The 12,207-nt window shown below is 40.7% G+C and overlaps 1 protein-coding gene across 1 annotated transcript in view; it reads left to right on the forward strand.

Annotated features, from left to right (window-relative positions):
• The first annotated feature begins 7,532 nt into the window (after positions 1 to 7,532).
• The window catches only part of LOC137256116 (uncharacterized), a 43,977-nt gene continuing 39,302 nt past the window's right edge, over positions 7,533 to 12,207 (forward strand). Inside the window, exon 1 of the mRNA XM_067793820.1 lies at positions 7,533 to 7,654. The gene's annotated coding sequence lies outside the window, so the exon portion shown is untranslated. The remainder of the gene's footprint in view (positions 7,655 to 12,207) is intronic.

The following is a 12,207-nucleotide window of genomic DNA, read 5'->3' on the forward strand; positions in this document are numbered from 1 at the left end:
ACTATGACAATATATTTCCCTGACAGGCATCTACTATCTAGCTTTCCCTTTATTAACAGCAAATCACTACAAACACTTAAAATGTTTAATTTACGTCAGCAGATGATTCAAGAAAGAGGATTTAAATTTGTATTTCTCAAACGGTCCCAGTATGGTATGAGCTTTATCTGTTTTCTCGTGAAAACCTGAGATAAGCAATAAAAGCGTGTTGGCAGTTTGGGTGTTTTTGTGTGTATATGTTAACTAACTTTATCATTAATGGAAATAAGCAATAGAACAAGGAAATGGGAACAGTGGCAGGGGAGGAATTGAGTTTTAAATTTCCAGGAATTTAGGGAAAATGTCAAACGTCACGCCAGTACATGCGTGCATTAGCACGTGATGACGAGGTCGCGCAACTTGACATCCTCCACAATGTGTGACTGAAATCATATTTGAAGGTTGTACATTCATGAGTCGAATGTCGGCAGTTTCCTAGCAGTACCAAATGCACCACGTGTCACCACACTAAGATCAGAAAATTACAGCATATCCTAAACGGGGTCTAATCATAACAGCATTGTCTTTTTGTTATTTGTCGCAGCGGTCTCCTTTCCAAATGGGCGGTGAGGTGGTCTAGTGTTCTCTCGTCACGCAGAAGTATTGAATTCGACTCCTGACACGGGCACAATTTGTGAAGCAAGCCAATTGTTGATGTTCTGATATAGCTGGAATTTTGCTAATAGCGACATAAATCTAATATGAATAACTCGCTCACTCCTGCCCCAACGTGATATCTTACGTTCAAATCTGAAGCAATGTGTATTCATTACTCTATTGCGCGAGCAAAGATCATTCCGTTTGATGTCACGGGAACAGTGACTTCATGCAACGTCAAACCAGGTACATTTGTCCAGACGACTAATTCCGAACAGAGGGAATTCACCGACCGTTTTTCAATCGTCTTACATTTAAAGTAGCTCCAACAGAGACTAAGCGAGTGTTTAAAGTCATGTTGGTGTGTTCCATATTTTATTAGCACCCTGACTGTAAACCATTTCACAGTAATTTGACACCAGCTTCATTCACATCTAGCAACGCAGATGCTATTGAAACTGTCACACCAATATTCAGAATATTGAGACAAGATGAAGTGAAAAGCCAAGGATATAACACAGCACCTTGTCTTACACCACAGGTTATCGTGATTTTCTAGTGAGTGCTTTCATGCCGTTTTATTTAATCCTCCAGCAATGTTACGAAGGGGAGACACCAGAAACTGACTTCACACATTGTACCTATGTGGGGAATCGAACCCAGTTCTTTAGCGTGACGAGCTAACTCTTTAACCACTGGGCTACCATAATAGCTTCACCAAGAAGAAGAAGGAGAAGGAGAACATAACATATTACAGTGTCGCACACTTAATGTGTGTCCGGCCAACATTGACCTATGAGACACTAAATACATATAGGATATGTTGGATATAAAAGTAATATATATCAAGAGATATACACCATATCATAATGACCCAATAACCTCCTATTCATACACATCTCGGTTTGTCACTACGCTGAATGTTGTTTAAATACATTAGGAGCTACAGCTACAGTGAATCGCTGGCAACAGACTGTTTTATCTAATTTGGTTGACGTCTGATAGTTAGGTGAGTGAGTTTAGTTTTACGCCGTACTCTACTATGGCGGCCTTATGGTTAGGTATGTCTGTAATGTACATTGCAGGTACACTGACATGGAATAAGAAAAAGAACAATATCAATCTGAGATAATATTTATTGGACAAGATAAATTAACAAGATACTAACAAAGCATGTGTTTCAAGTTTCTCACACACTCATACACACACACGCACACACACTCACGCACACACACACACACACACACACACACACACACACACACACAAGCGCGGGCACGTACACAAACACATTTTGTTAAACAAACCTTGGATGACATATGTCATCGGTTCCCAATTGCACAAATCGACGTTCATGTTACTGATAAGTGGATTATCTGGTCCAGACTCGATTTTACAGGCCGCCGCCATACAGCTGGATTATTGCTGGGTGCAGCGTAAAACAAAACTCAGTCACCCAATCAGATTTGACATATAGACTGCATATTCCGCGGGGATTCTGCTGCTGGACCGAAGTTCCTGCATTTGCTGGTGGAGCCGATGTTCAAGAGCACGATACGTCCTCCTGTAAGGAGGCAAACGGTCACCTGGTGTAATCTGATTGCATGGACGATCTTGATGATCAGCTTGTCATTCCGGAACACTCGGTAAGCCAGGATGGGTGAGGAAAGAGCAGTCAAGATGTAAAGTAAATTTGATATAACCAAAAATTCTAAATCCCGAACTTTGAATGAAAAGGCCAATAAATCTAATTGTCTAACCAGGAATTCTAAATCCTACAGCATTCGAATTCAAAGCCATGCCCTAGTTTAACGCCCCCAAACCGCCCTGTCGCTCGTTTTCAACAGCCTTAAGTGGTTTTAACCTACTTTTCATGTCATGTATACTCGCACACATCCACTAGTGTATTGACGCGACACAACTAGTATGCATTGGTTGCGTTTTGGTAAACAGGTACAATGCAAAACCAAAATATCTAGACAACGCTAACCGCATTATGACCACTTTGGCATATGCCAGACCAGCAAATGATTAAACTACTAAGTTACTTCCTCAGTCCTGAAACTTGCAATCACCAACCAGGAACGCCATACCAAAGGCCAAAGGGTTATTCTGCCAGGCATATACCCCATAATTTCTCTAAGTGTCTAATCCGTGATAGAGACCGAAGCCTCGCTGATGAATCTATTGAATCGTATCCCAGCTTAGACGTCAAGGTGTCATTGATGCCAAGCGGTTTACTTATCGTGAAGATGACCGTGTTTTTCCGTCAAATACATACTTTTTGACTTTTGACACGCCAGTACTGACGAATTCTATTAAGGTTGGGTGTTTTTCTATGTCTGTGAATCTTTTTGCGTATCCCAGCTTAGAAGTCAAGGTGTCATTGATGCCAAGCGGTTTACTTATCGTGAAGATGACCGTGTTTTTCCGTCAAATACATACTTTTTGACTTTTGACACGCCAGTACTGACGAATTCTATTAAGGTTGGGTGTTTTTCTATGTCTGTGAATCTTTTTGCGTATCCCAGCTTAGAAGTCAAGGTGTCATTGATGCCAAGCGGTTTACTTATCGTGAAGATGACCGTGTTTTTCCGTCAAATACATACTTTTTGACTTTTGACACGCCAGTACTGACGAGTTCTATTAAGGTTGGGTGTGTTTCTATGTCTGTGAATCTTTTTGCGTATCCCAGCTTAGAAGTCAAGGTGTCATTGATGCCAAGCGGTTTACTTATCGTGAAGATGACCGTGTTTTTTCCGTCAAATACATACTTTTTGACTTTTGACACGCCAGTACTGACGAGTTCTAATAAGGTTGGGTGTTTTTCTATGTCTGTGAATCTTTCTGCGTATCCCAGCTTAGAAGTCAAGGTGTCATTGATGCCAAGCGGTTTACTTATCGTGAAGATGACCGTGTTTTTCCGTCAAATACATACTTTTTGACTTTTGACACGCCAGTACTGACGAGTTCTATTAAGGTTGGGTGTTTTTCTATGTCTGTGAATCTTTTTGCGTATCCCAGCTTAGAAGTCAAGGTGTCATTGATGCCAAGCGGTTTACTTATCGTGAAGATGACCGTGTTTTCCGTCAAATACATACTTTTTGACTTTTGACACGCCAGTACTGACGAGTTCTATTAAGGTTGGGTGTTTTTCTATGTCTGTGAATCTTTTTGCGTATCCCAGCTTAGAAGTCAAGGTGTCATTGATGCCAAGCGGTTTACTTATCGTGAAGATGACCGTGTTTTCCGTCAAATACATACTTTTTGACTTTTGACACGCCCGTACTGACGAGTTCTATTAAGGTTGGGTGTTTTTCTAAGTCTGTGAATCTTTTTTATTCAACGCCCTACCCATTGTTTCAATTGCCAGAGGTTTGGTCATGATGGGAAGATGTGCACTAACACCAGTGCTTAACATTGCAAACTCGATTACATGGCATCATCAAAAGACTGTCCCATGTGGAACTATGAGGCCAGTGAGCAGAAACTGAAATATGAGAAACGAATCAGTTACCTTGATGTCAGACAATAAGCCCGATTACTCACACCTGAAAATGCTGAACGTCCAACTTAGGCTTCAGTAGCCAAAAAGGTGACCACGCCTGTTCCTTGTCAAACTGATTTGACTGATTTCCCACCTTCCTGACGTAATGCCATTGTAGTCCCAATCCCATAACCTATCCCTTATCATACAGATCCGTCCAATTACAGATCAATATCTCTCACTAGCTGTGTGTGTAAAACCATGGAACGTATGGTGAATAATAGATTAGTTTGGTATCTTGAAATCAATAACCTTATAACAAATATTCAGTGGTTTCAGGACTCGTAGTACCATTGATCATCTGGTACGCCAAGAATCATTTGTTAAAAATGCTCCAGCAGTATCGATTTTCTTTGATCTCGAGAAAGCATACGATACCACCTTGGAGCATGGCATTTTGAAGGATTTACATGACTTCGGTTTAAGGGGTCGTTTACCTCTTTTTATATCACAGTTTTTTAAAGACAGGCAATTTCAAGTCCGAGTGGGCTCAACCCTGTCTGATCATTATAATCAGGATCAGCGTGTCCCACAATGCAGTATTTTGTCTGTAACGCTTTTTAGTATCAAGATAAACAGTTAATCCAAGGTTTTAAATGATTCAATCATTGGATCACTTTTGTGGATGATTTTAATATTTCTTGACGGGGTGAAAATATGCATACCAATGAAAGGTTACTGCAATTGCGCTTAAACAAAATAAATAAATGATGTCTTGAAAACGGTTTTAAATTTTCTAAGTCGAAAACCAATTGTATACATTTTTGTAGAAAATACAAACCGCATAAAGACCCAAAATTGTTTTTAAATGACACTCCCATCAAAGTTGTCAAAGAGTCTGATTTTCGACTCTCATTTAACTTTTCTCCCCCATATCAAATCCCTAACAACTAAATGCCTGAAGGCGCTGGCTTTATTAAAAGTCGTTTCTAATTCAATGTGGGGAGGAGATCAAACTACCCTCCTTCACCTGTACAGATCCCTGGTCCGTTCAAAACTTGATTATGGCTCCACTGTATATGGTGGAGCCTGGAAAAGCAACCTGAAACTACTAGATTCTGTCCACCACGAAGGCCTGAGACTTCGTTTAGAGTCCTTCCGAATTACTCCTGATGACAGTCTCTATGTTGAGGCAGATGATCCATCTCTTACCCAACGCCGCATAAACTTATCCTTACAATATATTACAAAGTTGTATTCTTCAGTCCTCTCTATGGGGATTTGAACAACAAAAAGTCTTCTCTTGTTCCGACTCTTGGGCTCAGAATTAAGCCATTTCTTGCTGCTTCTCGCACTGAGGTGGAAAATATAGCTCCTTCCAGACTTCTTTCCTCTCCTCCTTGGCAATTGGTTTGGCCACAAGTTGACCTAACATTGACCACATTTAACAAAATCAGAACCAAATGAATTACATTATAGACAAGAATATTATCAATTAAAAACTAAATATAGCAATTACAAACCCTTATTTACAGATTGTTCCAGGACGGTAGCGCAGTAGCCTGTGTCAGTCATTGGTTCGAAGGGGTTTGAAGTACAGTAAAATTATTGTCCTCCTGAGATGATACGTAAGTCCCAAAACATTTGAAGTCAAATTTAATATTCCATTTGTGTAGCCGTAGAATTTTTGTCATTTTAATTTGTGGCTAAACTTGTATACAATCATCAGCAACTGAGGGATTGGTGTAAATCCAGCAAGGGACCATGCAGGTAGCAGAAGTACTGTAAGTCCCCATGGCCTCTAATATGGTGATCTACCTTCAGTTGTTGGCGATGTATAATCTGTTTTTATATCGTATTGTCTGAATAGTGATATTAACTTTTCACGCTAGGTTTATTATTTATTGTGATGTTCTAGTTTCTTCGTCGACAGTTTTTTACCATATACATCAATTCCTTTTTTCACGAATATTCTCTTCAAGATATGGCTGCAATACTGCCGATGTGACGTTAAATATTAACTCACTCACTCTTCGTCGAGACTAAAATGCAGACTTCCCTTAATACAGACAAAATAGCCCACTAATTACTTGGGCTATTGTGGTCATCCTTAATTACTTAATGGCCTGGTTCACACGTTCATAAATATGGAGAACAACAGGGGGCTATGTGGATATCCACACCAGTGCAACAGTACAAATGATGGATACCACTATTCCAGGACTATTTCCAAAAGAGGAACCGGATTGGTAAACAAGCAGGTTACCATTTGTTAAAAATATGAAGTAATGTATTTCGGTTAACCATGTCGAACACAGCCCAGTAGAATCTGCCCTTTCTTCGAGTTAAATGCTTTGTGATTTGAATCTTGACTGACACTGAAAAATGTGAAGTTTTATGAATTACATTGAATACTTCACTGAAAGACCTTTGGGTGGTTAATACAAGGAGACGCTTAGAACATGTAATAGATTGCTTGTTAGCTGCCGAAAAAAGTAATTTGACCTTCATTGGGAACAATCACAGTCATTATAAGAGGGTAAGATTCTTCATGGATAACAACTCCTTTATTACATATGATGCGACGTTTCGGTATGGATCCTTATACCGTTGTCAAGCAAGAGTGGAGTAATACATCACAGAACAGACTTATATACATGGACAGGGATAAAGTAATAACAACATGTAGGTATGAATCAAAGGCGGGGGATTAACAACAACAACAATGGGTGGTAGTAATGATGAGACAATAAGAGGAAGTCAATAGTGGCTGTAGCTGTGACAAAGTATACATGGCTGATAGGGTAATTAGCAATGGTGGCTGGTGAGCTCTAATCCCTTATTTTTATGAGTTCATTGTATGCCGTTGGGATGAGATATCCCTGATCTCTGTTGAACTTTAAGGAATGGATCAGAAACAAAACACAAAATTAATGTCATGTAGATATCAGCAGTATTAATATCGATATGATCTCAAATGATACATGTGTGGCAGGTATGAAGTCATGTAAGATTTCGTTCATTTGAGGTGTGACATTGTCAATAATTTTAACTCAAGTAGTATCCTTTTTAAGTGTTAGACTATGGTTATTTTTAGATCTTGACTAGTCCATTGCATGTATAAGGGGTGTCAAGAGACTGTGTCTTCGCTTGTGTTGTGCCATTTGATGTTATTTGGCCCCTGTGTCCATTGGTTCTTTTAAAAACACAAAATACTACTTGCATGTCAGCCATTACACGTTACTTCAGTTCGACCGCATTTCAGAGCAACAGACAACAAACATCTCAGATCTAAGCCGCCGTCTATTCATCTTGCGAGACGTGTCATGCACAGGAGCGTCTTTCAATAAAGATACAGATCCCACAACCCGTAATCAGTGTCTAGTCGTCACTATAGCCATTTACATCCCGGTTACATAATGGAGCCCTCAGTGAGGATATTGCCAGACTGTTGATGACAAAGCCACCACAAGTTGAGAAGGATGAAGGGTTTGCTGAAACAGTGCCAGCATCTTGCTGTTAGTTGAAACGGTCAGTGCACAGGTTTCATTTACAGGACTTGTTGTAATTGCTCTGAGATTACCTGGACATCTGAGACTCGAGACATGTGCTCATGATTTGTGACTTTATTCAATTTTGCATTATGTGCATCATGTCACTTACTTGATATGATTTATTCACCTGATCCAATACGTTGAGATTTACGTAATCCAAGTAGTTGTAAAAATGAAGGCCCGACTGCCATCCATCACATACCATAGGGCAGCTGTACTTAAATTAATAATCAGTGGGTGTTGACTCAATTTCTATAGTTAAGAACCGCCCATTGTCTGTGTATGTTCTCTTCACTCTGTTGGTACCAAAGTGTTTAATTGGTGTGTGGATCCACACTTTGCATTTCAATTTAGATCACTTCAGTCATTTTTATTTAGATATTTTATATGCCTTATTACTATCTTTGTGTGGTTAGTTATCTCGTGGCATCAGGCCACATTTCACGTCTGCATGCAAGTGTGAGAGTGTGACATTTCCTTTTCAGCTCTAATCTATATACTAATTTAGTGACAGCTAAACTTAAGTCAGCTTTAGTTAGGGACTTAAACTCACTACCAGTGACACCTTACATCCATACTACACTACATTGTTCTGCACTGTGGCCATGCTGAATATTGATTCCAATTGTTTCTCGCCATTCAGCATCTGTTTACCGTGTAAGCAGACAGTTTCAGGTGACTGAAATTACATTCCCATTGGATTGTCCTGATGAACTCTTCATTCCATAACCAACAGGTTATTACTTACTTCTGTGCTTAGTTTGTGGGTTTGGAAAGTTTATTGTGACTACTAGTCTTGTATCACATTCCTTTGAAACAACGTGGTTACCAATTGCAGTAAGACTTTGTTCTTTCCTCATACTTTTCAACTCAAAGGTTTGGTATCCAGTGGGGATCAGCTGGTTTATCACATGTCAAACATGTGATCAAGACGGACTGAAAAGTCTGCTCATAGTGTTTGAGAAGATGGGAATGTCCCCAAAGTTGACACAGAAGAAGACTTTAAGGAATGGATCCGTGGAATGGCAAAACAGGAGGGGTCTTTGATTAAGAAGGAGGAAGGAACAACTTCCAAGATACCAACTGGGAACAATGACATGACATGTCCTGGGGCAAGCTCTACTACGAGTTACAATCACTTCCCTAGGCTTCCCATATTTAGTGGAGAGACTGAGGATACCACATATGATTTGTTGAGATATGAGGTTGACTGCCTTTTGCAGTTAAAGACTCATACACATGATGTTGCCTTACAAGTTATCAGGAAGTCTCTCTAGGGAGATGCAGCTTTAATTTCCAAGAAACTAGGCCATAAAGCAAGCATCGAGGATATTTGAGCATATTTAGGATATTTTTTATTTTTCGCATTTGGCACCCTTAGGAGGAAGGAGAGTCTTATGTCACAATTTTACAGAGCATCTCAAAAGAAGAAGAGGATGTTTCTGCATGGGGATGTCGCCTTGAGAACCTTATGTATCAGATATCAGAGCAGCGCCACTTAACTTTAGAAGAATAGGATGAGATGCTTCGAAACAAACTGTGGGATGGACTCAAACCTGGACTGAAAAGCTTGGCTGCACACAAATATGAAGTCATTTCTAATTTTGATGAACTACGTCTTTGTCTGAGGGAAGTGGAGTTTGACCCTGAATAGAAGCAAGCCCACAACAGTGAAGAAAAAGTCAGCTACAGCTAAAATGGCCCTTACTTCAGATAGTGGTGAAACAGCTTCAAGGCAAGAAGTCCTCGACTTGAAGGAAATGATGAAGGAAATCAGAGCAGAGATTGCAGAACTCAGGAGTCAACATCAGGGTCAAGTTTATCAGCAATAGATTTCTATGCCACCACCCCAAGTATGCCCTGGCTGCACAAACAGCACAGTTAATCCTCACAGACCTGAGAGGAAAGGATCAAGTGGAGGCAAAGGGAAACCTCTGGCATGCACGGGTTAACGGTCAAAGCCATTTCCTACAACACATACAGCTTATGATGTCAACAGTGAACAGCCATATGGAGCAGATCTACAAGCATCAGGAATGTCTCCTTATTCGACACAGGGAGCAACTAGACGTGACTCTGCAGCAGGAAGTAGAACACCATGGAACAACATTAATGAGGACCTGCCTAGATGTTTTAGGCGTGGTTACCCTGCGCGGGGATGCAGAGTAAGACTTGATCATCTACGTCATCCTTTAAACTGGCCCAGGCCTATGGGAAGGGGCTGCCCCGAGGTCATTCATCACGCCCTGCAGTACCAGATGGATTAGTTGGAAATAGCAATGAAGTTGGGATTGCAACTGAAGGAGTGCCTGAGAAAGCATTGCTGGATACTGGAGCTACTGTGTCAATTGTGTCTGAGACATTTTGCAACTCTCATTTACAGCACATTGCGCTTGAGCCCATTGAAGATATTTTGGACATTGAATGTGCTGGTGGTCAGTCACGCCCGTATCAGGGATATATACAAGTCAATATTATTCTTGCAGGTGGAGGTGTCAGTCCTCAGAATCCTGTTTCTTGTCTACTCTTGGTTGTTCCAGAAACGAGGTATAATGCACGTGTCCCTGTCTTGCTGGGTACAAATGTTTTGCAATGTCTGTTGGATGTATGTAGGCAACTCCATGGACCAAAATTCCTACAGAAGGCAAATCTGCATACACCTTGGTACTTGACCTATAGATGCATTGTACTCAATGAAAAGGAGTTACCACGCAACGAAGGGCGTCTTTGTTTAGTTAGGAGCACTGAGACTCAAAATATGATCATTTCTCCAAATAGTAATGTCATCATAAAGGGTCGGATCACAAAGGGATTGACGTCACCAGGAATTTGTGCACTTCTTTAGCCTACTCGCAGATCATCACTCCCAGCCGACATTGATATTGCTCCAGCACTCATCACTTACGATAGTTCAAGGCCAGAGATTGTAGATGTACATATCTCAAATGTGACCACGCAGACCATATGTATACCTTCTCTGTGAAGTTCAACCAGTTACCATATATGATTCACCCAAATGCCTACCTGTTGAAGCAGACGTGTTATTGAATCAGATAGAGGTTGATAAGGAAGGATTGTCAGAGGAGGAGGTTAAACATGGACTGGATGTAATCATGAGATTTCAGGATATATTTTCCAAGAATGAGGAGGATATTGGACAATCTTCAGTGATTCATCATTGAATGGAACTCATGGATTATAGACCATTCAAACAGCGGCATCAGCGCATACCATGTACGAGGAAGTTCACATTCATTTACAACAGCTCTTATCTGCTGGGGTTATTAGGAAATCTCACAGCCCTTGGGCTTCCAACATTGTACTAGTTCGCAAAAGGGACAGCCGATAAAGGATGTGTGTTGATTATCGCCAGCTAAATAATCATACCATCAAGGACTCATATGCTTTACCGAGGATTGAAGAGCTGCTATTTGTCTTGGTGGTATGAAGTACTTCTCTGTACTGGATATGAAGAGTGGGTACCACCAAGTTGAAATCGAGGAAGATCACAAGTCTCGTATTGCCTTTACAGTTAGACCACTAGGATTCTTTGAATACAACAGAATGCCGTTCGGACTATCAAATGCAACAGCTACTTCTCAGTGACTCATGGAAGAATGCCAGGAGGGTTTCCATCTCAACATATGCCTCATTTACCTCGATGACCTTATCATATTTTCCAGGACCTATGAAGTCGTCTCCGAGAATGTGGCTAAAAGCTTGCCCCAAAGAAATGTAATTTTCTAAAGAGAAAGGTTCGATATGTAGGGTATATTGTATCTGTAGCTGGAATTCAAGCTGACCCAGACAAGGTCAACAAGATAAGACATTGGCCAACTCCCACTAACCCAGAGGAAGTCAGGAGATTTCTTGGATTCATAGGATGTTATCGAAAATTCATTAAGGATTTCAAGGCCCCTCTCTGAGCTTATGCCCAAATCCGCCACAAAGGTATCTGTATCTAGATGACCATCCAAGGATCAGAATAGACCTGGGGTCCAAAGCAGGAAGAAACGTTCAATGAGTTAAAGTGTCACCTGTGTTCTCCACCCGTACTAGGCTATGCAAACTATTCACAACCCTTCGAACTCCACACTGATGCCAGCACACATGGGTTAGGTGCAGTGTTATATCAACACCATAATGGCAATCTGCAAATAGGATGCAGTACATCAATAATCCTGAAGTGAAATCATTATTGAAGTGCTTTAACCAATTCCAGATGAAGAGGGGAGTTCTTTATAGAATAACAACTGTAGATGAACATAATCGAGAGCAGTTGGTTCTACCGACAAAGTGTCGTAAAGTAGCATTATGCAGCCTACACGACAATGTTGGACATCCAGGTAGAGATAGAACTTTAGCACTTTTGAGGGATATATTCTATTGGCCTGCGATGACAAATGATGTTGAAGCACACTTGCAAGGATGTGAACCCTGTCTTCGAAGGAAAACACCTGCAAACCGAGCTCCAATGGTAAACATCCAGACATCAGCACCGTTGGAACTCGTATGTATGGATTTTCTGAC

Source organism: Haliotis asinina, chromosome 11 (assembly GCF_037392515.1).
Source record: "Haliotis asinina isolate JCU_RB_2024 chromosome 11, JCU_Hal_asi_v2, whole genome shotgun sequence".
Classification (NCBI taxonomy): domain Eukaryota; kingdom Metazoa; phylum Mollusca; class Gastropoda; order Lepetellida; family Haliotidae; genus Haliotis; species Haliotis asinina.